At 40.4% G+C, this 26,459-nt stretch overlaps 1 protein-coding gene across 6 annotated transcripts in view; it reads left to right on the forward strand.

Moving 5' to 3' along the window:
- The first annotated feature begins 17,604 nt into the window (after positions 1 to 17,604).
- mef2aa (myocyte enhancer factor 2aa) overlaps positions 17,605 to 26,459 on the forward strand; it is a 67,293-nt gene continuing 58,438 nt past the window's right edge. For 5 of the 6 annotated variants that reach the window (XM_085282090.1, XM_085282087.1, XM_085282089.1 and 2 more), the window contains exon 1: positions 22,428 to 22,594. The gene's annotated coding sequence lies outside the window, so the exon portion shown is untranslated. Of the gene's footprint in view, positions 17,841 to 22,427; positions 22,595 to 26,459 lie in introns of those variants that run through there. The other variant, XM_085282086.1, reaches the window with a different exon arrangement.

A 26,459-nucleotide genomic window follows, 5' to 3' on the forward strand; every position in this document is an offset into this window, starting at 1 on the left:
ATATTAAAAGGATATTTTTTCCTTCTGTCCCCCCCTGCTTTCTTGAATCTGCCAAACATTTGAAGATGGGATTGTAACTCATGGGCAGAAAGAGAGCAGAAGAGAGCAACATCAAGGGGAATCAAGTTGGATAACATAATAAGTCACTGTGTTAGGTGTGGAGTGAAAGAGATGGTGTGAAAATAGGCAAGAGGACAAGCAGAGGTGGTGCATGACTGATGGTGGGGTAGAATGGCGCCTTGTTTCTCCAGAAGGGCAAACCTGACCTGATTGATTGCTTGTATTCCCATTTGCTTATAAAGTTGGAATACTTTGTAGCATTTTGTAGAATGACTAAAATGCTCATATGGCAGTATTTTATTTATCAGTTTAAAAAAAAATGCAGATGAGAAAATTTAGTATTTTTTTCTGGAGCATTTGGACTTAACTCATATGTGGCAAATAAATTATATGAATGACATTCTAGTTTATAACACTAGAAATGGTGTTTAAAAATGACAAATCTGAATGCATCTGTGTCAGTATCACTTACATCAAACCTCACAACATAATCTATAACAGGCGTGTCAAACATAAGGCTCGGGGGCCAGAATTGGCCTGACAAAGACTCCAATCTGGCCTGCTGAACAGTTTTGGAAAATATGAAGAAGGGCATACAGTTTTGGACTTTTAACTGTAATTTTTTGCAGCTTTTCATGCTAGTTTTTCAGTTTTACTAACCCGCCCCAGTTAAGATCGAAGTGAGCTGTATGTGGCCTTCGGTGTAAAATAACTTTGACATCTCTTGTCTGCAAACTGCACCTTCTCTAATGGCCACTTGAGGATGGTGCCAAGGGTTAGCCAATCCCACAGACGGTGTAAAGGACTTTTCTGGGCCTCAAGCCAACATGAAGTGTCTAAAATCTGCTTTCTTTACAATGACCAGCAAGGCATGATAGCTGTGGTTGCACTAGAAGTTTGAAGAAATGGGCACTCATTTGAGGTCATACTGAATAAAAGAACCATTTTGTTCATTTGATCTTTCTGTGTTTCAAAAAGGACAGTTATCCAGGGTATGCTCATTGGCTAAAGATTGGCAATTTGTTAGCTCAAGACTTGGAATTAAGAAAACAAGTAGTGGTGTCCATTTTTTTGTACTGTACATGATATGATAAACAGTATAAAACAAGGCGGTGTGGCAATGTGGTAATGTAGTGTTTTTAGAGCATTTTTGAGGTAGTTATCTGCTAAAGAAAATATCCTGCAGTAAGTTACAGCCTTGCTTCAGTTTTTGGTGAATAACTTTGTTATGCTTGTTTGTTTTTTACTTAGCACTAACTAGCAACATAGCAACTTGCTAACCACCAGCTAAGCATTCTGCCCTCTTGTACAAATATTGGCTCCAAAGCACCACTATGGTGGTGGCTGAAATGCTAATGTTGAGATTACAACATTGTCCATGATTTCTAATGACTCAGTGTTTCAGAGTTGTGCATTGACGTGTACATGGAATCTGGTAAGCAAACCATCATATGGAACTCAATACTTCTTTGCCCAACAAATTTCTAAGCTAGCAAGCCCATCCCATTTCCATCACCACCAAATGTTAAAGGTTGTGCACTATGATCCTTTAACAACAAATGTTATTCCCATGATATTGCCAGTTGGAAAATATAACATATGCCCCACGTCTGAATAGACCATCCAAACACACAGACAGCTCAAAAGTGATATAGAAAGCTGTGGCACTACGGTTCAAGACCAAAACTTTTGATTTTTAAGCTTAATGTCTCTTGCCTTTTTAATTTTCTTGAGCAGCACTTCTTTATTAAAACATTAAAATGAGAGGCTCAGTGTGCTTTGAGGATTTTATTGCATTAAACCTTATATTTAATCTCCATGGTCCCTCTGAAGTAGCGTATGGCTCTGTTCCATCAACTACAACCAAAAGAAACACTTACTTCTGGAATGTGCTTCACTGAAGAGCTTTACTTCATCTAGATAGTGGGATTGCTGTTTCCTGATTGTCTAATGTCTGCCCTGAGAGGTTATTACAGAGAGAGGGATATCATGGTGCATTATCCACAGACACGGTATAAAAACAATCATGGAAATGTACTGAGCGCTTTGTAAGAACACGACCAGCTGTTTGACTGTTTTAAAGGAGGAACGAGGATACATGCTGCATCCACGTTGCACTTTTCCTCTGCTGTTACCTCTTTGAACCTACTTCAGACATTAGTCAGTGTGTGTTTAGTGTCATGCCAGCCATGTGGATGGCATATGCTAACTCTGTAAATGGGCGGGCTAGGTATAAGTGTGTGTGGTGACCAGTAGCTCTCAGTTATGTCCTTGAACTGTAACTTTGATGTGAGTTGGAGAACGGCAGTGGTGAAAAGGTGATGGCTAAGATGAACATGTGTATGGAAACAATTCAGTTCAGTTGCAAGCAGTGTTCAACAGTAGCCACATGAAAGGCCCCTTTGTGGGGCTCTTCTACCTTACAGATGGTCAGCTTCCCTCGTCCATTAAATAATAACAGTGCTCTGTGTCTCCCTGGGCCAGATGTGCTGAACGGGTATGATGCGAAATGGAAACAAATCAGCCGGGCTTTACTCTTTAATTGAGCACTGAGTGTTTACTTTCTTGAGACTGTCATAATAGACTCCAAAATTCCCATAAAACTCAACTCCGAGGGCAGATTATCCCATTTAGCACCTCTTGACAGTGTTTTCCACATGAGACGAGTCTTAAGTGCAGTTCTGCTGGTGGCCAGACTTCCACACGGGACTGGCCACATCTTTAGTCACTCCTTATTTCTGCTCTGTGATCTTGCACTTAGAGGCACCCCTTGTAAAAGCAGCAATCGCAGGGAGGTCGCCTTGACATCTTTATCATAATTGCCCTAAATACCCCCATTAGAGAGGCTAGCCAGTATCCTCAATAACACTAGTCATCCCTGGTAGCACTGGTGCATCTAATTGCCTGGGCCTTTTTTGAAAGATTGCCTGACATCAGCACGGTTCCCTATGGGCTGGCCCTCTTCATTCTCTGCCCAGCAAAGCATATCGTTATCGCAGCCAGCAAAGAGACCTGGCCTCCCCTGCTCCTGGATAATTAACTGTCTGGCTTAACTGCATAATGGAAAAACGAACATTGGAGGTATGGTAGTTATTCAAGCAGGCCGTGGAGAGGAGAGCTATAAGACAATACAGGGGTCATTCATGCTCACCATTTTTCAGTGGGATGGGCGATAATTTAGAAAGATAGAAAGTGATATTGGAGGCAGAAGCTAGTTATGGAGGATCGGTTTCATATGATAATTAGACCCATATGCTAATTGCTGGAAAAGCTTGATGAATTCTTCCAGCCTAGCTCTCCACTCCAATGTTGGCTCTGCTGTCAGCTGTCCCCAACGTCCCCCACTTCAAAGACTTGAACCATCTTTACATAGCATTACATTCACTCCATCTTTTCCTGCATTGGAACAACAGTTCTCCCCAACTGCACCCAGCGCAAACAAGAAAAGATGAAAAACAGGAGGGGGAGTAAAGGGGCGTCTGCCATTGTTTGACATTTACAAGTCTCTTAGTAAAATGTATGATGCACATCCTCATGAGTGTGTGCGCGCAAGTGTAATTAGAACACGGCAGGCATGTGTTTGTCTTTGTGTTGTTGTACGGTGGAGGTATCAAGGACAAGTGCATTAATGAGCACCTGGAGAGGAACAGCTTGTGTCTCCTGGTTAGTGTGACCGCGAGCAGGGCACAGACTCCTTCACTGACTCAGATGACGTGACTGATGGAGGGGGAGGTTTCTGTCAGATCTGGGGCACTCCCAGGAGCTGCAGTTTGTCTCGGCTGACAACAACGCTCACCAAAGGGGCCCTCATCCCACACATCAGCTGGAAAGGCAAGAGAGGGTGCTGTCCTTCCCTCTGTACTTTTGCTAAATTCTCAAAATTTTCATGTGTTCTTTTATTGCTGTTTTATGACCACGCACACTAATATTTGAAGTTCAAGTTGTATTTGAGCGTGCGGTGTGATTTGGCAATACAAAAAGAAAATACACATGATAACTTTGGTCAGAAAAGGATGAAATAAATTATCCACAAATGCCGTCTTGATAGTTGTGAATGGCAAAAGAACAAAGAAGCAGAATCATATCCTCACTTACATATGGATTGAACAGGATACATATGGGACTAGAGAAATGAAAGACCGACAGGATTTTGGAGTTTGGAATAACTTGAAAGTGTGCTGAGATACTGAGTTAACCATATAATGGGGGAAAAAGAGCACACAGAATCACCCCTGCCACATAACAAACATAATGCTGTGTCTGTGTTATACCACTGACAACAAATTTATTACTAGATACGCTGTTTGGTGTCCTCATCTGTACAAAACCCAGCAATGGCCTGTCATATTCCTTCCAGTTGTTATGACACGAAAGACAAAGCTGTACAAACAAACTGAGCAATATGTCCCAAACTGATGACTTTATACTGGACTTAATGGGATGCAAACATTTTAGAGCTCCCGGTAGTGCAACAGCTGTCTGTCATTCAACTGAGGTGTCTTTTGGAGTGTAAAACATTTACCAGGGAAACAGTAGATGACTAACGGTGCTCTGGACCTTTCAGTCACATCACATGGGTATCTCAATCAGCAGACTGGGGTTTTGCCAGTTACGTACAGATGATTACCTTCATCTTATTCCCATCAATGTAGAAAATGCTTAGAAAAAAGGGGAAATTCAAGTATCTGCTAGTGCAGGACGACTGGGCAAATTCAATCTGCCAATGATGACCATGTGATCTTACTTAAATTCCCAGAACAAGTATTTTTTGTCCTTGTAGGGACATTATATTCTCAACAACTGCAATGTTTGCTTTAATTAGATGGGAGGTTGCATGACAGAAGCGACAGGTTTTGAATTAACTGTGCTGATTTTGTCTGTTTATCACATTTACCTGTACTTACCTTTGAGGTTTAGCCAGTGATGACTTTTCAAGGTTTCAAGACAGAGCCGTTGGTTTTATAGGTACAATGACTTTCTACAGCAGAGTTAAACACATGATACTCATTACAGTAGGGCATCTAGGGAGAAAGGAGCACGGAAATCTGGAAGGGCATATCACAATGTCCTTTCCTTCTCTGTCACTTTGTATTGCTTGGATTTATTATTATAAACCAAAGTTTATAATAATAATAAAAAAATGAACAAGGTGTTTTGTTTAACCTTAAGCTATTTAAAAGTTTAATGGACTTTAAACAGGTAGTGTTGCTGATAAAATCTGCGAGCAGTATGCTGAATGCTAAGTATAACCACGGAATTAATAAAGTTATTGATACATTCATTCCTCTTAGCAGTTTTTTCTAAACTCTCCATCAAGCATATGGGTGGATTTGTGCTTGTGCTACAGCTGCCCATGTTTACCATCCTCCACCTCAGGCTCTTTCCACTGAGAGAAAGATGCTGGCTAGGGTGCAACTCTGCAAATCCCACCTGGATGTGGCATTTGTAATAAACAACCTAGGGGCATGGCTGCTATCCTTTCTCTTCACTCCCAGTGCTCTTCCTGAAGATCCTTCAATGCTGTTTATAGGCTCCTGAACAGCCTCTAATTTGTATCTTGATCACTGGCTTATAAACTGTTCTTATCCCAAGTAAGACTATGGGTAATATGTGAGACGGCTGTTTCCTGCATGCTCTCTTTTTCCTTGCCTTTCACACGCACATGCACTACACTCTTATTCACTGTGATAGCACATGAGGGGGAAGATATAGTTATTCAGGGAATTATCTGCCTCATTGGTGCCATATCTCATCCCATGCGTTTGTGCCAAATGGCCATGTTTCCATGGAGCCTGCCTGTGTTTACTGTGACGTGCCATGGCAGGGCCCTTTCTGGTACAGAGGGACTTAGTGCACAGCAGTGGAGGGTATTTCAGTCCCCGTCTGGAGTTTTGGGGCTTACTTTTCCATCTCTCCCCTCTTCTCCCACCTGCTCTCCTTGCTGTTCCTTCACTGGGTGCCTGTGTGGCTGTATGCTGGTGCTCCTGGCCCTGTTCTTAGACAGACAAGGCTAATTGAAAGGGAAGGCTGCTCTCTGCTGATCAGCTCTGACAGCAGTGTCTTGCCAGAGGTGGGTGTGCTACCCCATGCTGAGTTTTCACAGCAAAATAACAGTGCTGTCGTGAAAAAACATAGACCATGCCACAACTACCCGGGCAACTTGCCAGGGGAGCCAGATGAATTTTGCGGACATAAGAAAGAGGGGAAGCCCACTTTTTCTGCTTTACGACTTCAGGGAGGAGAGCTGTGCCAGCATTTAGTGGAAATCTAACAGGCATTTCTGTCATTTCTTCCAGGGCTACAAACAGATAACGTCGTGTCTTCTTTTTTTTTAAAAGACTGCAACAGCTAATGATCATGTTTGATCACAGATGTACAGTCTCATTTGCACTGCGTTCCACTGTTACGGAATAAAGGGCTCACTCAAATTTAAATATTCATTAATAACTTCAAGATCTCATCCCTGAAATTCCCCTGAGGTTAGAACAAAAAATATAAATTGAAGAGATATCAAATACTCATTTGCCACAAAAAGCTGAAGCTTAGCAGCATAACTACAGCTCTTTAGAAACTGGTCTTCATGTGTTTTGACTGGTTGTCATGTGCAAGTAATCAAATCTTTTAAGTCAAAGCGAGATAGTCTCAACAAAGCATTTCTTTTCCATTTGCTTCAGGTTCTTCTTAACACCTCTTCTTAACTTTTGTGATGTGTCTTAGGCCGCTTGCAGGTCCAACCCACTGCCAATATCGGAGGTGCCACTTTTCAGTGTGACTTAATGCACCAGGACAGGCTGGGACCCCTCAGCAGGCCCATCATGGACAGCTGTGATTACTGCTGACAATAATTTATGGTCCCCTCTGATTGAAAACATGAGAGCTGGAGATTGAAAGACTGGTGTGGAGTCAAGGCACCACCTTAAGATATAAAACTGAGGCCGCAGCTGCTGTCAGAAGCAGGACTCCTGCCAAGCTCTGCAGGCCTTCTGCCCATACAGACAAACACAAGCTCTCATTTCTCTTTGTTTTCTCTTCCTTTCTATTTTCATTCCTTCATCTCTTGGCCTAGTCTCAGCCCTCCTCTGCTTTGTTTCATGTGTAATACTCATATGCTACAGGCATATTTTAGGCACTACTTTTCACTTTATCTATATCATAGTGAATGTTCATTTTATCATAAGAAATATTTGATCAAATAAGATTTACTTTGCCAAGGTAAAAACTACAAACTCTTGCCAGTCTTGTAGTACAGGTTGTACAAATATGTAAGGCATGGCACAAAATAATAGACATTTCATGAAGGGAGGTAAAAATGTATATTGTGATAATATGACTAATGTTGAGGAATGCTGTTTGCAATAACTGCAAAATGAAAGAGGAACAAGCACCCTGGCTGATCAGGTGTCTGTAGTATGAGATTTTCCAGCCATGAGATTACCCCTCTAATCCTAACAATAGCACTGTGCAGCTGGTTTGAACAACTTTCTGCACCATTGTTTATGTTGTCATCCCTTCTCGATTGTACTCGTGAGAAGTAACCAATTTAGTGGATTTACATTTACTATTTCAATGCCATGCCCAGGGATAAGGAAAACATGTGTGTTTGTACCATTGTGGGTTTTTATTTTTCTAAAGGAAGCCTTAAACCAAATAGAAGGAGTAGCAAAGCTTCTAAGGATATAATGCTGAAATTAAACAATTCCTGGATTCCTTAGAAAAAGATTCAGATTATGCAGAATCAAATCAGATCTAAACACCACTAAGTAAAAAGAGGAAACTGTTTTAATTTTCCAAAGTGCGGTATGCTAATTAGAGAAATGTGTGTTTGCTCAATACAGTGTGTGCACAATGTAAGATAATAATGATAGAAAATAAAGTGATACATGTTTTGTGGTCATGTTTAAAGGTCTCAAAATCTACCACTTTTGCCTCTTGGCAGCTAGAATATGTTTTGGCCCCCCGGAGTTCATGAATTGGATAAGCAGCAGAAAATGGATGGATGGATGGATGGAAATACCTACATAAACAACCTATGTTTCCATTTGAGACATATTGTCATTAACATATTTTAAAATGTTTGCATTCAGTCATATAGAAGCTGTGTAAAAAGTATACATTCACCAGCCATTTCATTCGGTACAGGTGCTTAACTGCATGTTGATGTAAATATGTAATCAGCCATGGCCGACATCTCTGTTAAGACCAGAGATCTGAGAACTCTTGCCTTTCTAAGTTTATAGAAAGGCAACAGTCACTCAAATAACAACTTGCTACAACCAACATATGCAGCAGAATATTTCTAAATGCACAAGTAGATGGGCATGGATTTACAGCAGAAATATGTGTCAATAACAAAAAAATAAAAATAAGCACCTTGTGAATCTATGCCATGAAGAATTAAGGCAGTTCTGGAGTCAAACCTTTTAACAAGATGTGCCTACGAAAGCAGCTGGCTAGTTTATATATTTACAATATGATGTAATTTTCTACCACTGACTCATTTTGCCACTCTGCTACCTGTTTGTGTAAAAATAGCACCTCAATCTAAGGATGAAATATGTTTCCTCTCAGAGCACAATGGGTTACAAAAAACTCAGAGTTAAGTGAACAAGAGAGGGAATGGAATCTCCCCAAAATTTAAGACACGCTGCTTTGTTGTAATTTTTAGACGTCTCCGTTCACATGGCTACTGGATTTAAAAGGGAAAAAAAACACACACAAACATGTACTGACTGCACTGAGCTATCCACTGATACAACAACGTGACAAATGAAAGAGATGAAAACAGTACAAAGTTAATGATATAACTTGAATCTGCCTGGTATGCTATGCTCTGTTCATTTACTCCAGTATGTGTTGAGACAGGCTTTAGTATCCCATGACAGGCATTAGAAAAAATGGTGGAAAATCAACTTTGTTTTGGGCAGGGGAAAATTGTGTGGAATTTGCTGTACAAATACAAAATGTTTCTTTAAGGACTAGTTTGTGGGTGTGTTTGGAATTAACACCAGTACAGCAATAACCGTGCACAAACAGCACATGAATATGACTGATGATAAATCATTTCAAGAGTAGGAAAAGTATCTATTATGTGCTGTGCGAGGAAATTTCTTGTATAGTATAGTAAGTACTTTAAAAAAAAAAATCAAATTTAGGTTGTGGTCATGAATCCTTCCTGTAATAATGATGGACAGTTTAACAATTGGAATAAAATGGATTATGTATGTGTATGTATGTGTATTCATATATTTCTGCCTCCTTTGCTATGTCTCACAAACGGAGGACAAAAGCAAATGAAAAACTCTGTTAAATGGTGCCAGATGACTTATTAATGATTTTTAAAAATACACATTATAGTATTAGAGAGAAAAAAAGAGAGATTCAGAAAGTGGAACTGACATTATGGCAGAGTTGCAGTTTTTTTGTTGCAGTGTTTGTTGCTGGTTGCTTGATGTTGTACAGCTCACAGAAGGCTGATACTATCAGACTTGCTATATCCTTTTCTCTCTCATCTCTCTCCCTCTCTCCCCCTCCGCCTTCCTTGCTCACATTCACTCTCTGCCACCTGCACACACTCGCATACGCACACAACGATGGCATAAAAAAGACTGCTTTCTGATGAATAAATTTGTATATTTTAGAACCTATCCCTGTTTCAGCACATATTCTCCAGAGGCCCTGCCTTCTTCTCTCCTGAGTTCCCCTGCAACCCAGTGGAGTCATTAGTCTGCTTGCTGTGTTGAACTCTTTAATCATCTGTGTGTTACATAAAAAGAGGACTATTCCTCAGTGACACACAACGGCATGCTCAGCTTGGTTGGGGTTTGCTTTGATGTGTATAGGCTGTTGTGTTGTGTCTGCTATAGGCTTCTTCAGACTCAGTTTTTCCATTTCTCTGTGGAGGTGAGATAAGATGTCAGTCTTCCTCTTGTTGCTGTAAAGATGTGACTGCGGCTGTATAGTTTGCTGCTAAATAAGAGCATCAAGCCTGTGTAGACATACATACCACTGCAGTGTAGTCTAAGGTTTGCCCCTGTTCTTATGGTTCCTTGAATATGTAAACATTTTTTCCATGTGATGAACGTATAAGTGATTTGCTTGCACGCTGATCGCTCACATCTTCGACAGATAAGACTAAAGTGGTGAACAGTTACTCCACCATAGTTTTATATAGAAATAATTTTTTTCTCTCCTGAAACTTAATGTACATACTCAAACACACCCACATGCTCATATACAGTGCATGATGAAGCATCAGTGTTCCATGGGGATGTAGGCAGGCGCCTGCTGCTGTGGTATCAGGTTGCAGGTCTGTCCGACACAATGTTGAGGAGTTGCCCGGGGGCTCGACCTGAAAGGGCAGAACAATGGAGCCGCAGTGCAGACGGAGCAGCAGAGGGCACGGCAAGCCGATCTGTCAGCCTGGCAGAGCTGCGCTCTCTTCTCCGGCCTCAGACCTTCTCCTTGCACATACAATGGAGGGTGGGAGGTCAAGAGCAAGAGGAAATGGTGGGGAATTCCCAGCATTCTATAATAAAATGGAGTCCTCTATTTTGGTGACTATAGGAATAGGACATAGGCTACACCCAGAATTTGTAACAACTTTCAACGATTACAGTGAAGTCATTTCTGTGGCTCAGCGTTGCAGCTGGAGACAATTTATGGGTCAGTGGTCACTGCTCATAACTTTTGTGCAAAATTGTCTGGCTTGTCTTTGTGACAGCTGAACTTGCAACACGAGGCTAATACTGCACTGTCGCCATGGTTATCACAACAAGTTACTAGACAATCTGGTTATAAATGACATTTTCAAAGAGTCGAATGTTTTTTTCAGTATTGGTCACTTTTTGTATGTTTTGGAATGCTGTAAAGGTTGTCGTGAGGCACATCTAAATAGACAGTAAATTTAATCACCTCAAGCCATGACATCCAGGAAAGCTGAATATATGTGATCTCCTTAAAGGATATCAGTTTAAACCAGTTTCCCCGTGAATATATTCAGAACATCTATGATATCTCCACTCTCTGCTTTTATCTATCATCCACATGCACTGCCCCCAATCTTTTCAGGGAGGAAAAAGCATTTAGTCAGGGCTGTGTACAAACCAAGGTCCCGAAGTCCGCTACCCTCACAGTGGTGACTAAGGGGGGCTAGTGAAAGCCAGATTTTGTAAAAGCTCTTAATAAGACACAGTGTGATATATAAGCCCGCAGGCGGCAAAGCTCTGTGTGCAAACACTTCAACCACTCGTGTGATAGGGCATGTGTGTATGGAACAGTGAATGGCCTAACAACTCTGTTATTTCACACGCGACCCTATTTGGCCTCTCTGATATCCTTAATTTGGTAGCTGAATTTGATATAGTGCTGCAAATATTTGCCTAGGCACATTTACTCTGTTTGCCTGGTATGTTACGATAAACAAACCGCAATGGTGTACTGAATGTAATAAATGTTAAACAGTGCATGCAATTATATACTTCACATATCTGGCTCTCCACACTGAAAGCAGGCTTTGTGGACCTGAGCTCTATTTTGACAGATCGTTATTCCCCTTCCTGACCACCAAGGGTCACATTCAGAAATTAACCGTTTATGAGATGCTCAGGGTAGATTACAAATTTTAGCCTGTATTTAAGTGCAGCCTGTATTTAAGTGCAGACTGTACTCTGTCTAAGATACCTTAGACAGAGTACAGTCATGAAAAAAGGAAGTTTTTTGCAAGAGTCCAGTTTTTTGCAGTACTGTTAAAAAACAAACAAAAAAAGCAACAACAACAAAAAAAAAAAAAACTGTGCATAGGAATTAGGGGGTAAGTAGCGGCCAGGTGCTGCTAATCAACTGCACTTGATTAATTAATTATCAGCCAGTGTGAGTACCTCGATAAAAGCAGACATTCTGGCAGTTTGCTGGTCTGGAGCCCACAAATGTGCGTTAACACAGTGTCACAATCTTCTCTGGAGTGGACGTCACAGCAATTTACCCAAAGGTCAGACCATACAACGCTCAGAGTAACTGCAGGAAAACCCCAAGAGCTCTTAGACTCTACAGGCCTCCCTTATCATGTTAAATATTAAAGATCATGAAAGTACAATTTGAAAAAGATTGGACAAGTATGGCTTGTGTGAAAGGGTTGCCAGGAGAAAGGCTCCTCTCTCTAAAAAGAACATGGCAGCACAGTTTAGGTTTTCAAAGTTGCATCTGAGCAAACCACAAGACTTCTGAAACAACGTCCTTTGGACACACAAGATCAAAGTGCACCACAACACAGCATATCAGTACCTCATACCAATTGAAAAGCGTGGTGGTCGAGGGGTGACGATTTGGGCTTTTAAGGGTTTTTTTTGTAGCCACAGGACCTGAGTACCTTGAAGTTACCGAGTCAATCATGAACTCTGTATACCAAAGTCTTCTAAAGTCAAATGTGAGGCCATCTGTCTGACAGCTAATGGCTGAAACTAGGTCATGGACAATGATCTCAACCACCGCAGCAACTCTACAAGCCAAAAGGTTGAAGAAGAAAAGAATCACTGTGCTACAATGACCTAGTCAAAGACCCCAGCCCGACTGAAACACTGTGGCAGGACCTTAAGAGAGCAGTGCATTAATGGATGTCGATTAACTGTAGCAAAACTGAACAGAAACTTTAGCCAAAATTCCTTTGCAGCGACGTGAGACACTGATAAAGTCATACAGAAAATGATTACTACAAGTTATTGCTCCTAAAGGTCTTTTCCACAAGCTATCAAATGTCCTGCGTGCTTATGTGTAGTTTGTTTTTAACAGGACTGCATAGAGTCATACAAAATCTTTCTTCTTCACGTGACCGAACGTACTGCATAACCAATCCAACGATCTAGAACCAAACGCAGATTTAAACACAGACTAGTGAGGGCACAGATTAAAGTCCCAAATTTGAATGAACTCAGCAGAGGGCATGCACACGAAGGCGGTCTGCACTGTAACTAAAGCAGTCAGGTAGCAAAAACACTCCAAGGTTCCAAAAACACACAATGCATAAAGATCCTGCAAGATACTAGCAAATGCACTCGTCAAGGTGCAAGCAGAAATCACAAAAGAGAGACTCAGGGTAAAGATTAAAAAAACAGACACACACAGGACTTTCTAACAACCAAAAAAAACTAGCAGAAAAACTAATCAAAGTGCAGACGTAAAACCATCTGAAACAAGTCAGATGCTTTGATCTCTTTTCTAAATATTGGATTTAGACCTGAGCTTCAGAGCCATGCGTGGTCTTTTCTTCTGCCTTTTTAAACTAAAACTATTTGTTGTTTGCGCTTTTTCCTTTTGCTCACCTTAACTGAACAAACTGGGCAATGGCAAGTTAAGGCCTATATGTTACTCAACAAGTTTTATCATATCGGCTTACTTTCGCCTCTCCCTTTATATAAACGCCCTTCCTCCTCTGCTATTATTCCTATTATGAACATGATGCTACAGTAAAATCCAGATGAGAGATTTTTTGTGTCAGGGTTCGATAGACTTTTGCTGCAAGAGATCAAACAGGAAACTGCACAAAATATCACATGGCACTCACAACTAATGCAAATATAGCTTTGAGGACTAACTCTCGCCTCACCGACGCAGAATGGCCCTTCCTGCGTGATGTTTTAAACTGAAGCACTATTGCGCAATACATTGTTACTGTCGGGAGTGTTTTTCTCTTGATGTTAAGCTTCAAGTCAAAATCAACTGATCGTACTGTGAGAAGATTCTGGGCGTAATAGCCTGCTACTCTGCTACCACTGTGATTAATTACCTCAAATTCAGCCTCAGAATGGAAGGAGTCAGTGTGCGTGATCGGTGGAAAGTGGGGCATCAGCAGTCAGCTGTATTTGGATTATAAGTCAACATGGTTTGTGCTACCTGCTGAATCAGCCGTTTCTGCGTGAGGACAGTGAATGATCTTAATCCTGTATGTCTAGGTAACCTTCTCTGCACGAGGACGAATGCAAGAGTAGCACAGTTTATGGTCTTGCAGTAAGGCTGCCATACTGCATGAACAGCAAAGAAAGTCGTGTTTTAGTGCTGCAACTTTGTACCATTTTCTGTGAGTATACAATCTGCAGTTTCAGGGGGCACAGGGAGTTTCTTTTACTTCTTGATAGTTGTTCTGAAGTAAGCTTTTCTCGGGACGGTGACAGCTTGCAGCACTGGTGTGTGAGGAGGAGAAGACAAAGCACTCTGTTCTCTGAGGCTGTGTGTGATTAATGACAGAGGTGTGTGTTGCAGTGGGCACCCTCGGAGCAGCTACAGATCAGTCTTCCTGTAAGACAAATCTGACACTTACCAACCCACCGCCCCACCTGCTACCCCCTCGTACCATCAAACCCTCAGCTTCTTGCAGCCAAGTGCACCCAGTGCGACATTGCACTCATAAATCATCCTAAACAAAGCATGTTTAATCTGTGACGCGCAGGCCTGACACGCAAATTTATTACCTGTTGTAGGAAAACTGCACATGTCCCAGTGAGTCAAGCCTCTATTTACCTTTGAGAAACCAGTAAAATACTGGAAAGACAAAGTCCGCAACAAAGGAAGATGATGATGGCAATGTCTTTCGGGCTGAATTCGGGAGACAAAGCCTCGCTTTGCTCAACCATCGAGCTGCCTTTTCATGGTGGATGACATGCTTGCACGACTTTCTCGACTGCACATGCCAAAAAGATTTAGGGATTTTTCTCAAGCACATTTGTAAAACATGAATACCAAATTATCTCTTGTGGATTAGAGTTGGATAGCTGCTGTATGCCTGGTGTGAGTCATAATGCTTAGTGAGAACTGGGCACCTACTACCTTCAAATGCATGTTAGGGTAGCTTTTTAGCTTTTTAGGAACTCTGCAGTAATAGAGCATTGTGAAGGAAAATGTAATTGTGCTTAAAGAAAGCAGTTTAGCAGCAACATATGTAAACAAACCAGTAAACACAAGTTAGTAATGGCATTTCAAATTATATGCTAAATTAGAGTCTGCTGTTAAACAGCATTTGGATCAGAATGGAGGACACTGTCTTCTTTAAATCCTGCCTACAGGTACTGTACACTGAGAGTAGATTTAGATATCTTTTGGCTTTCCTGCTATACAGTCTGACAAATTCAATTACAGTAGCATTAGCTTGATGTGCAATCGTAACTAAAATGCCAAGGAGAACTGGCTGAAAGGCAGGAATTAAAGTGGTTTCTCCCACACATTCCCTTCCGCAGACTCCCCTGATCCGTCTCGTTCTCAACATGTCTTTTCACTGGAAATGGTGGGAATGAGAAGTGATGGCACCTGCTCACTGGCTTTGGCAATGTCAGAAACTCACACGTACACAGACACGCTCGCACACGTTTTTGCTTATGATGCAATCATCGAGTCAGAAAATCTGTGAAATTAGCCAACAGTGAACTGCCCGAGTACAAAATCATCATTTGCACTCATAGAAAATTAAAGATTTATTAAAAAAACAAACCCTGAAAGTACTTCGAATGTTTTCTTCTACTAATAAGTGAGATCCTTAGGTGGATGTTAAGAAAAAACCCCACAATATGTTTGTGAAATCACTCAGTAGTACGTGGCACTGTTAATCATTTGAGTCATTCCAGGTGATTAATTAAATTGATATTGGAGACAAAATGAATAATGGCAAGAGCAGATTAATTCCTGACCTTGTTCAATTTTTAATGAGCTCAGTACAATTGAGACTAAATTTCAGAAATGGAACTATAGACTTGTGTGAATATTGCAGATAATTAAAGAACTTGCATTATTATCCAAATCTCTGCACATCTGCTGGAAAAAGGGGGCCTATCAAGCAAACAAGACAGAATGGATGTTTGAGCTACTCCCCCTTGCAGCTGATAAGCATTCAGTAGTGCGATAAACAGAGACGAATACATTAAGAAACCCAAGAGACTGATAATCTCAAGAGGGATCATCAGCTCATCATAAGGACCTTTGTATGCTGTCGTTCTCTGCCTCAGGAACTGCTCAACAAAACTACTGCAGAGTGTCAAAGTTGTACAGAAGTGAGACATAACAAGCGAGAAACATCACAGAACTCTTGCAAAGTTATACCTGTCATTATTTCTATAGAGCAAATAAACCGAAACCGCAGCGTCTTGCTTTGCGCAGAAAACATTTGATTGCTAGCTGACCATTAAGCCTAAGCGGGCACCTTTCTCCAGACCCACATTCACTGGAGTGCACGTATATCGTGTTAGCTACTCCGCTCTCCTCAGCAAACTTGTATCCTAAGGAATTTAGTTTCAAGTGTCACCTCTTCACATTAACAGTTGTCTGCTATTTGGAGCTTGAATGCCTTGGTTACTTTTAATTACAGTGGGTAATGAGAGAAGACTTTCAAACTGTGAGACACGGAGTATTTTTAGATCTCGATCTTGATTATCTAACACATTGCTGCGGTCGACTCAGATATGACTTTGTTGGAAGACTTTCTGTACCATTAATATGATTAAAATCAGTCTGGAGGAAAAGCTGTAGCACTTTGAAAAAAATATAATTTCAATCAATCGACACTTTTCTATGATGCTGTTAAATCTCTTCCGAGACTGAAAGTATTTTCATCTTATGCAACTCTGTTACTTTCACATTTAATAAATAAACTTATTTGGTGGTTATTTAAGAAGGTATACTACTGTTTTTCTAATGGTTGACTTATATATCAGAGTCATTATAAGTGTAGTTATTCAGTTATATCAGTGATATTCAGCATGACAGTTTTTAGCAGTGCATGTCCCATGACTAAGGTGTAATGCGCAGCGAGGAGAGAACCGGTGATTGGTGAGGAGTGTTGAGGGGTTTTAGAACTGTTGTTTTAATGAGCCTCAGATAATGAAATGTTATTTTAGATCCTTGTAGTCTGACTGCTGTCTTAGGAAATTGTGTGACTTTGAGTTCTGTTTGTGTTTTTCTCATTTACAACACAAGCATCTATTTCTTTCCTCGCGATCATAAGATAGACCAGACTTGACTTGTACGGCTTAATAAAGCTAGCTGCATGCATTTTTTAATTGGAGAGTGTCTGGGTCTATTTGTGGTCTGGCGCAATGTAAGTTGGAAATGCCAGCTGTCGGCATCAAAACCCTGCTGGAACAAACCATTATTTGGCATGTCCGTTCAGCTGGTTGAAATGCATCACTTGCTGTGTCATATGTGTAAAAAAAAAAAGCTGCTTAATTGATAAAGGCAAACAAACGTTTGATATATGAGAAAAATATTGTGACTTGTGACTTGTTTCACTCAAAAAAAACAAACTCTCTCATGAACTACATTAGCATTCACTCTTTAAAAAACTGTTTGTGTTAGAAAAAAATAGTTTTTTATTCTTATGATCCTTTTCACAGAGTAGGGGGTTTAAAAAAAAGTCCTCAACACCTTCATCTGTGAAGCTATGACTGACAGCTGTGGCTGGTCTAGAGAGCCGTGAGCCAAGCCCCATCACATAATGCATGCCCGACATGTCTATGTCCATCTGGGGTCCTACCCTTCAAACCACTGCCCCTTGCTCTGTGCCGGCAGAGAGACCAAGGGACAAGAGAAAGAACAGGGTGTGAAGACGGGCCTCGTAGGGCTCTGAGGGAAGCATCCAAAGCCAGCTGGTCTGGCTTTGAGGTAAATCAGTGGGTAGAGTGACACAAAGCAGCAGAAAGAAGACTTGTGGGCAGAACGGAAAGAAGAAAAAAGGAAAGTCAATGCTTGCAGAAGGAAAGGTGGAGATTGGAACAGCAGGTTCTGTGAAGGCGCATGTAGAACAACAGGTAAGACACAGGTGTCACAAAGGGCTTGAAGTCCTCACTCAGGATGTGAAGCGAAATGTGATGCTAATGTCATTTTAAGTTTTATCTCCCATCCAGGATAATATGGGTTGCACATAGCTTTTCATATATTAGTCTACTGCTTTTTATTGGATTAAACTGACACAGGTAATGCAGATCACTACAATGATGTTCTTCTGTATTCTTAATAGCAGAAGATTTTGTTGTTGTTTGTTCTTTTTTGCTAGCCTCAGTTTGAGATGATGGTAACACACGTTAACGCAAAAGTGCTGCTAAGGTGATATCTTAGAACTTAGATATATAAGAACTAGGGGTGCAATGATACTTGTATCAATATTGAACCGTTCGATACAGTGCTTTTGGTTCGGTACGCATATGTATCGAACAATACAACATTTTTTATTTGTTTTATCAACTTTTCTTCTGACGATGCTGTCTGTGTTGAGCGCTCAGTGGATCTGCGCCTACTCCGCCTAGGCTGCACTGTCGAGTGCAGATCCACTGAGCGCAGCACAAGCTAGCAAGACAGAAGCTAAGCTCGTCGCAACATGGCAACTGCCTCAACGCTACCCGAAACTGAACCTCCCCCACCCTCATTCAGATCTGGCGTTTGGAACTATCTTGGTTTTCATGTGAAGCATGACCCTGGTGCATCATGGACAAAAGTAAAACAGTATATCGGATGTGTCACGCAATGCTCAAGCTGTGGGAACTAGTGCGTTAGCGCAGTTAGCTTGTTAACCTGTTGACGCTGTCCAGCCCCAAGCACGGGGTGATCCGTGGCAACTTGTTAACGGAGATTTGCCGCATTATGGCGTTAATGTCATTTTAACGAGATTAACGCTGACAGCGCTAGTGGGAACACAACGAATATGACAGCACATTTACACCGACATCATCCTAGTGCAAAGTGGAAGTAGACAAAAACAACAAGCACACATGCTACAAACTTTACCCGAGTCATTTAGACAGCAGTTAGCACATGATTCTCCTTATGGGGACCTGATATGTTTAATATGCTGCTGAGAATATACCCCAGAAGAAGCGTATAGTATAGCTTTTATTTTGGAAAGAGTCATTTCTCTGTAATAAACTCTCTTTTCCCAAGATGAGTGATTTCTCGATCAGATCGATTAATTTTTTTTATTTTGTTGTTTCAGCAACATTAAATTTAAAAACTGTACTTTTGAGTTAAAATATATATTTATAATTTTAATAAATGATAAATTAAAAAGGCATGAACATTTTGTTTGTATCGAAAAAATATCGAACCGTGACACCAAAGTATCAAACCGAACCATGAATTTTGTGTATCGTTGCACCCCTAATAAGAACCAGCTGGAACTCATAAAGGATCACGACAAAGCTGAAACAATGCTGATTTTTGTTTTGGTTATGAGATGTAATATTGTTGTATTAACAATGTAGTAGTACTAATCTTCTAATAACAGAATACCACACATGAGTCGCTAACAGATTCAGTCACTTTGAAAACATACATCATATATTATGTAATATATTATACCACTTTTATATGCTACAATATATCAAAGAGGGTTGAACTTTTACCACACAGACAACATAATAATACTTATTAAAGTACACAAAGTATATGTTCTTCTCTGTCTGGATAAAGAAAAGAAAAATCTTTTCAAAGATAGATCTCGCACCAGCATTGTTATAATATAAGCACTGCTGGGTGCAAAATATTCATTTTTTGCTATTGACTACAATTTTCAGCCATCCAGAAATTACAGGAAAGGCTTCAATGACTTCATCAAAGTGTAACAACTGCATGAATTGCTCATTAGACTAAAAGTACTTCAATATTTAACAATCAAAACAGAACAAAACAAAACTTGCTAACCCTGTCATGTGGTGCTTATAAATACATAGTAAATTTGGGAAACACACAAAAAATAATAATTAAATGGCCTCCCACGAAAGAACAACCAGAAATGTACGTTACCTGGCAATATGATGTTATGATTTAAAATGCTAGCATGATTTTCAGAATCAAATGGTAGGGCAGTGTAAATCAACAGCTGTAGATAGAATGGAAACATTATTACTCCCTTTTTGTTTAAGGACTTATTCTAAAATTTAATTTCATCACTTTGGCTTTTTTTTTTTTTTTGGTTTTTTGGCACGGAGGGAGAAGTCTTGAGAAAAGTCTTGAGAAAGACAGGGTTTCTTTAGTGCTGATCCAATTCAGTTTAATAAGGTGGTGGGGGGTGGGGGATGTTGGAGCATATTCCAGGATACAGTGTGGACAGGTCACAAGTCCATGATAGAATGAAACTAACTGATTTGCCATTTAATCTGTTAGTTTGCTGTTTCTTGGCCTAATTATTCCAAGGCTGTGACATTTTGTGTTTTAATAGTTTTTTTTAAAGGTATGTTGACTTCTTGCTTTAGACTTATGAGGAGTCAGGAGGTCCCAGGAACACTAAACACAGCCTTTCTTTTTACAGCTCAAACTAACTGGTGACTTAGATAACACAATGCACCACAGACGAAACAAACACTAATCAACTTTGTACAAAACCCTCTCCGTCATTCCTGAATAAGTATAAAATGTTTCATCATAGCACCATCAAACCATACAGTGTGTTTGCAGAGATACAAAATTGCTGCTCTGACTACCATTTCTAAAGTATTTAGAGGAAGTGAAAACATTCAGACACTGAAAGTTTGGTTACTCCTTGTGATCTAAAATTGATTTTATCAGCTGTATATTAATAAAAATGTGCTACCCAAAAAGCTATTGTATATGAAAGAGTGATTCTATTCCTTCACAAATAGATAATGTAGTTTAATGTGTAAAACTTTTGTGAGACTTCTGGGTTTCACTCTTAGAAAGACTGAGGATTCAGGAAGTGGATCCTTTAATAAAGCAGCAAAACCACAAAAGGATATCAAGGACATTCTTTCATTTATGTTTTTAATCTTGGAGGGGAAAAGGGTTATTATGCTAACAAATGTAATTATTTTAAAATGAATAATTAACTTGTGTGAGGCGTAACCTGGCGTACCTTGTTAAGACAGAGTTTATGTTAACCTGCTGTTCAAATCAAATCAAATCAAATCAAATCAAATCACTTTTTATTGTCACATCACATGTGCAGGCACACTGGCACAGCACATGCGAGTGAAATTCTTGTGTGCGAGCCCCACAAGCAACAGAGATGTGCAAACACAACAACACAAACGAGCAAAATACAAGAATGGCCAACCTGAAACTAATAAATATATGTACAATATATAATAGTGTATGCATTTCTGGATGTGTATACTAAATATTTTCCTACGTGTGTGTGTGTGTGTGTGTGTGTGTGTGTGTGTGTGTATACACATTTTTACAAATTAAATAGTAAAAAAATAAAATAAAATAATAATAATAATAATAAAATATATAAAATAAAATATACAGAGTTGAATATGTGCAAAACAAGTGGCATTTATATACAGTATGTAGTGCATAATGTTGAAGTTCCAGTAGTGAAGCTGAGGTGTCTATGACGTGTTCAGCAGTCTGATGGCCTGGTGGAAAAAGCTGTCTCTCAGTCTGCTGGTACGGGACCGGATGCTGCAGAACCTCCTTCCTGATGGAAGCAGTCTGAACAGTTTATGGCTGGGGTGACTGGAGTCCTTGATGATCCTCCCCGCTTTCCTCAGGCAGCGCTTCCTGTAGATGTCTTGGAGGGAGGGAAGCTCACCTCCAATGTTGGGTAGTAAGACATCAAGAAATAAATCTTATGCGATAAATCTATAAAGTAAATTGTAGCTAGAATAGTTTCTTGGTAAATACAGTCCAAGTTCGTATTTAAAATAGAAGAAAAGGGTCCTTCTATTCAGGCTCCATTTCAAACCAGAAAGCCCTGTTAGCTTCAAATAGCTTTAAACTGCCACATTTAATCGTAATAGCCATTCATTTGTAAATTTGCTCCAGAATCAAGTCTATCAAATCTATAATAAACGCATAATTGCAAGAGAAAATGACACCTGCCTCCAAACGCCAGTATAAACAGCGGGGCGGGCCACTCGCCACTACAGCCCCTGCTAGCCACACCTCCTGTGACGATGACCCCCGCAAATACACGTGACATGCCCGTATGGGAGTCACGAAGGTCCCGCCTTCCCGCTCCGATTAGCTGCTCACGGGGCGCTGCGAGTTTTCATCGACCGACGGAACTGCCCTTCAAACCGAATTCCATCGCTGTTGTCTTAGAGATATGACGTCAAATGTAGTTTGTAATGAGGCCGAGGCCAGTGAGTTCGGAAAAGTAGCTTTTTAAATAAAAATGCGCCTTAAAGGAAGAGGAATTGAGGACATGCTTCTATAATTGTTTTCTTTGATTTTGTACAATTTTTTGAGGGGGTAGTTCCATGTCTGAAAATGAGCACAAAATGGATTAATGTTCACCTCACATGAATGTTGAAGTTTAAAAACAAAACACTGTTTAGACAGCTTGTTCTCTACATGTTTTGACGCTGTGTGTGAGAGAGATAGTGGAGAGAGAGAGAGAGGGAGAGAGAAAGGAGGGAGTGGGGGGCAGAGGCAGTTCGTCAGATGAGGGGAGGAGTCTCACTGACAAGAGGGAGACTGGCTTTTCTGAGTTTGTCAGCTCCCCCTAAAATAGCAGTCAGCGTGTAAATGTGAACTGAAATTACGTTTATCCACTGGAGTCACCGATATAGAGTGTCTATATACAGCGACTGACTTGGGAGTAAAGGTGAGTAACGGAAATAGAAACAATGTTGCGGAGTGTGGCAGCGATACTGTAGCTACAGTGAGAGTGAGTGTAGAAAAGCGCAAGAGGGAGACGTAGAGTGTGGATTTGGGAGACATTAGGAGACATCTATCTATCGTATCCTAATAACATGTAGCTTTTGCGAGAAGACAGCGTAAAAAGTGGCGTCATTTAATATAAGTCACACTTGGTAATTAGTCGCTTTCCGTGTCGTAAAATACCCAAGTGTCGTATTTTGGGAGGGTGTAGCTAGACGCGCGCGCTGTTGATATCTGTCAATTGTTAAAAACTTTTATAGGACTCATCTCTAAGCCGGTAATAAGTTGTACTAGAAGCTCGACTACATGGTCGGTTTGTCAATTGTGAGTCTTAAAACTCACACAGATTCTGACTTGTTGTCCAGAGTGTGAAATGATTAGCCATACTTTGTAAAACGGGCGAGTCTCCTGGGGGAAAATAGTAATCAGTGTGTATATAATAACACTGTTGAGCCATCACACTGACAACATCAGGCGAGCTCACACGGTGACAGTGGTAATAAAAAAGTTGTCTGGCGTGAGTTTACTGCAGATTGTATGTTTTCCTTAAACACCTAACCTCCTTTAATAAAAAAAAAAAAAGTAAAATAAAATACATTTTATGTATGCAGGTATTTTTTAATTTGTAGATGTACAGCATTATAACGTGAATAAACAAACTTTTTCTTTCATTAGAGCAATTGGCATGATAAAAGTCAAAGCTGAGGTAGTTGCCTATATTGTATATGTATACATATATGTACTATATATTTTCATAGTTAGTTGAAATAGATGAAGGGATATGCGACTGGTTAAAACTGAAATATGCTCAGCCAAAGCGTGCCCAATCAAGTGAATTGATGTGAGATATTTTAGATGATCTTTGACCTTAAAGATTTCTCCCTGGTTAATAAGTTCACTTGAAGGTGACACATTTTATGCATTTAAGTGACAGGCATAGTGACAGGGGCATCGCACCTTTAAGTTAAGCTGCATAAGGATCTTTGGCCAGCGGAGATTGTGCGAGAGAACCTTTGCTGCCTGGTGTTTCTTTGAATCTCTGGCACTCTGGTGACCTTAACCCCTGGCCAGAGTGGGAAATGGCCAACGGTAACCTGACCTTCTCAAATGTTTCTAGTGTATGCTACACCCTGCATAGCTCATTAATATTGCACAGAAGGAGTAGTTTTTATTCAGTTGAAACTGAAAATAAGACTTGAAATTGTCCTGATTTTATAAGCTCATTCATGAGTGGATCTACTGTGTGGAAAATATTTGGTTGTGCTTCACATTTGAACGTATAAACTGCCTTTTGTGTGGATAAAACCCAGCAAAATCAAACTTATGTTTTGCCGTGTTGAAAAAAAAACCCCTCTGTATGTTGCATGCATATATAAAACGTGACTTTGTCTTTACCACAGTTGTAACTATTTTACTGCTTACAGTATATTACCCCCTTATCAGGTTGAACTAATGACAAATTTCATTGTTTTTCTAGGGGCACGAGTTGTTACAGCAGCATTAAAGGGTACTTGCATTTTCTCACTGTCCTTTTTGTGCTACCGCTACTCTGAAAGCATGCACGTTACCGTACCAGCTGGTTGCCAGTGATTTCTAAAGCAAAGCATTAAAGCACCCTCCAATCTGCAGTCATTAGCTTCTGTGCTGCCCCAGGCCTCGCCAGTAATGGGCCTTGTTGCTCATGATCTACATCACGTGACCTCCTGTGTCTAATGTGTGGATGAGGGATTTTTTCATCGTGCTGAAATGAATATCATTTTAACAATTTATGTCATGTATTAGTCAAAGGAATGAGTATGAAGGCACAGATAGGGCTGCCGTAAATGTCTTTCTCACGTGCGCTGTGAACTGTTGCACTAACCTCAGAGACCTCAAATGTTCTATAGCGTCCATTAGACAAGCACACAGAAAGCTTTGATAATATGAGAGTTTTGTCCTGTATTTATTTAATCGTTATGGCTGGTATTGCACAATGACTACCAGTGTTTAGTAACTGTTTTAGCCTTGTTATATGGGATGTTTGTGTGCCCCTGCATGCCTGTGTAAATGTGCGTAAGCGCTTGTTTGCGTCTCAGCACAAGTTCTCAGTGGAAAGGGAGAAATGAGAGGTGGTGACGGTGCGAGGAATGGGCAGCTGCAGCATCTTTTACTGCACTCCTCATCCCACTTCAATCTCAGTGTCTCAGCTTCTCCTTCCAGGAGAAATGTGGAGTGTGTGGGCGAGTCGGATCTGCAATTAACGCCGGTTGTCAGAAGGAGAATGCTGGCGTTTACACGATGCCTCTGAATCACTGAGTGAAAGTCTTTTCTCCTTCACTCTCCTCCTCCCAGGACATTTTTTTTTCAAGGAGGACAAAACAGCAGAGAGCTGAAAGCCAAGGATGCATTGAATAAAAAATAAGAGATAGAAGCTGAACATTCTTGGCCCGTTAAAGAGGATAGTGTTTCTCTGGTTGTTTGGTAAGCCAAGCTGTTCTTTTATGCTGCAGATTTCTTAAGAAAATTAAGGCCCTTATGGCTATTATAGTATTATACAGTGTAGTTTGATTGCTATATTTATTTGAAATTTCTTGCATGGTTATTTATCTGTCTGTGTTTTGAATCCCTAGTTTTATTTTGTGAATCCTTGAAGTTGTGTCTATACCAGGCTAGTTATTAACTTTAAACTCATTATACTGTGTTCTCTAGCACCCCCAACACCGCTCCAGCTGTGTGAGTTGGTTTGGTCCGTTAAACTTGCTACAAGATACTGAGTCTGTTCACTGACGGCAATTAGCTTGAGGCGACACTTTTTTTTAACGCACAGTTGTCTTTTCTCTGTTTTTCTTCTTTGCACGGCTATCGTTCTTTTAAATTTGTGGTATGCTTTTTTTTCTTTGCAAGAACTTGAATTAATATCTATGTTTAAAAGAGTCAGATGCATAACAATAATCAGTCTTCCTAACTAAAACATCTTAGCGTGATTCATTGTTTGTTGGAACTCCTTACTGGAGCTGTATCATCAGCATGGAGATTCCAGCGTTCCTCTGTGAGACCTGGAGGTTGGATGCAGAATCTTGAGCCTGGGAGATAATGTTTTAGGCTACAGCTAACTGTAGACTGCTCCCAATGGACTATTAATTGTTATTATAAATATATACATATAATTACTCATGTTTAGTTACATGTTTTCTTTTAATTTTGTTAATGCTAATCAGATCAGATGTCTGATAAATTCTGGACTGTGGGAGTCACTATGGGTCTTTGGTTAGTGCCGGTGCCTTACTTTAAAGACAGAACATTCATGTGTTGTGACCGTGAACCACTGATATGGGCATGAACTAGCACTGGGTGACTGACAACAGCAACTTGCGTGAAGTATCTGACTGATTAAAATACACAAAATAAACCGAAATTTAATTAAGACATCACAAAGCCCACTGGCAAAACTTGTGCTAAGGCGCTGATAAACAATATAAAATTATTTAGAAAAATTATTTTAAAAAAATCATAGCTCTTTGATTGAATGCTTACATTTAATTGACAGTTATAAACTATGCTCATCATCTCTAGTATTTTTTAAAGCTCTATAACAGCTCAGAGGGTGAAGGCATTACTCACTGAGGTACTGTTTGTATAGCAAGACAGCTAGCAGTGACCTTTCAACTGTCCTGCCCTTGACTGAGACCTCTGGTGGTAAGCCACCCTTTTGGCTCACTCAGCACATGTGCTGCTGAGCAGGGCAGAGCAGCTTAAGGCCGCACCGTCTTTTCCTGTCTCTCCTGCTCTTTCAAACAAGGCCTGGCTGGAGGTCTCTTCACCTCTGCAAC

The sequence above is a fragment of the Mchenga conophoros genome, linkage group LG7 (assembly GCF_057382185.1).
Source record: "Mchenga conophoros isolate Kocher_MC1m ecotype Shallow Benthic linkage group LG7, M_conophoros_male_GT1.1, whole genome shotgun sequence".
NCBI classification, from domain to species: domain Eukaryota; kingdom Metazoa; phylum Chordata; class Actinopteri; order Cichliformes; family Cichlidae; genus Mchenga; species Mchenga conophoros.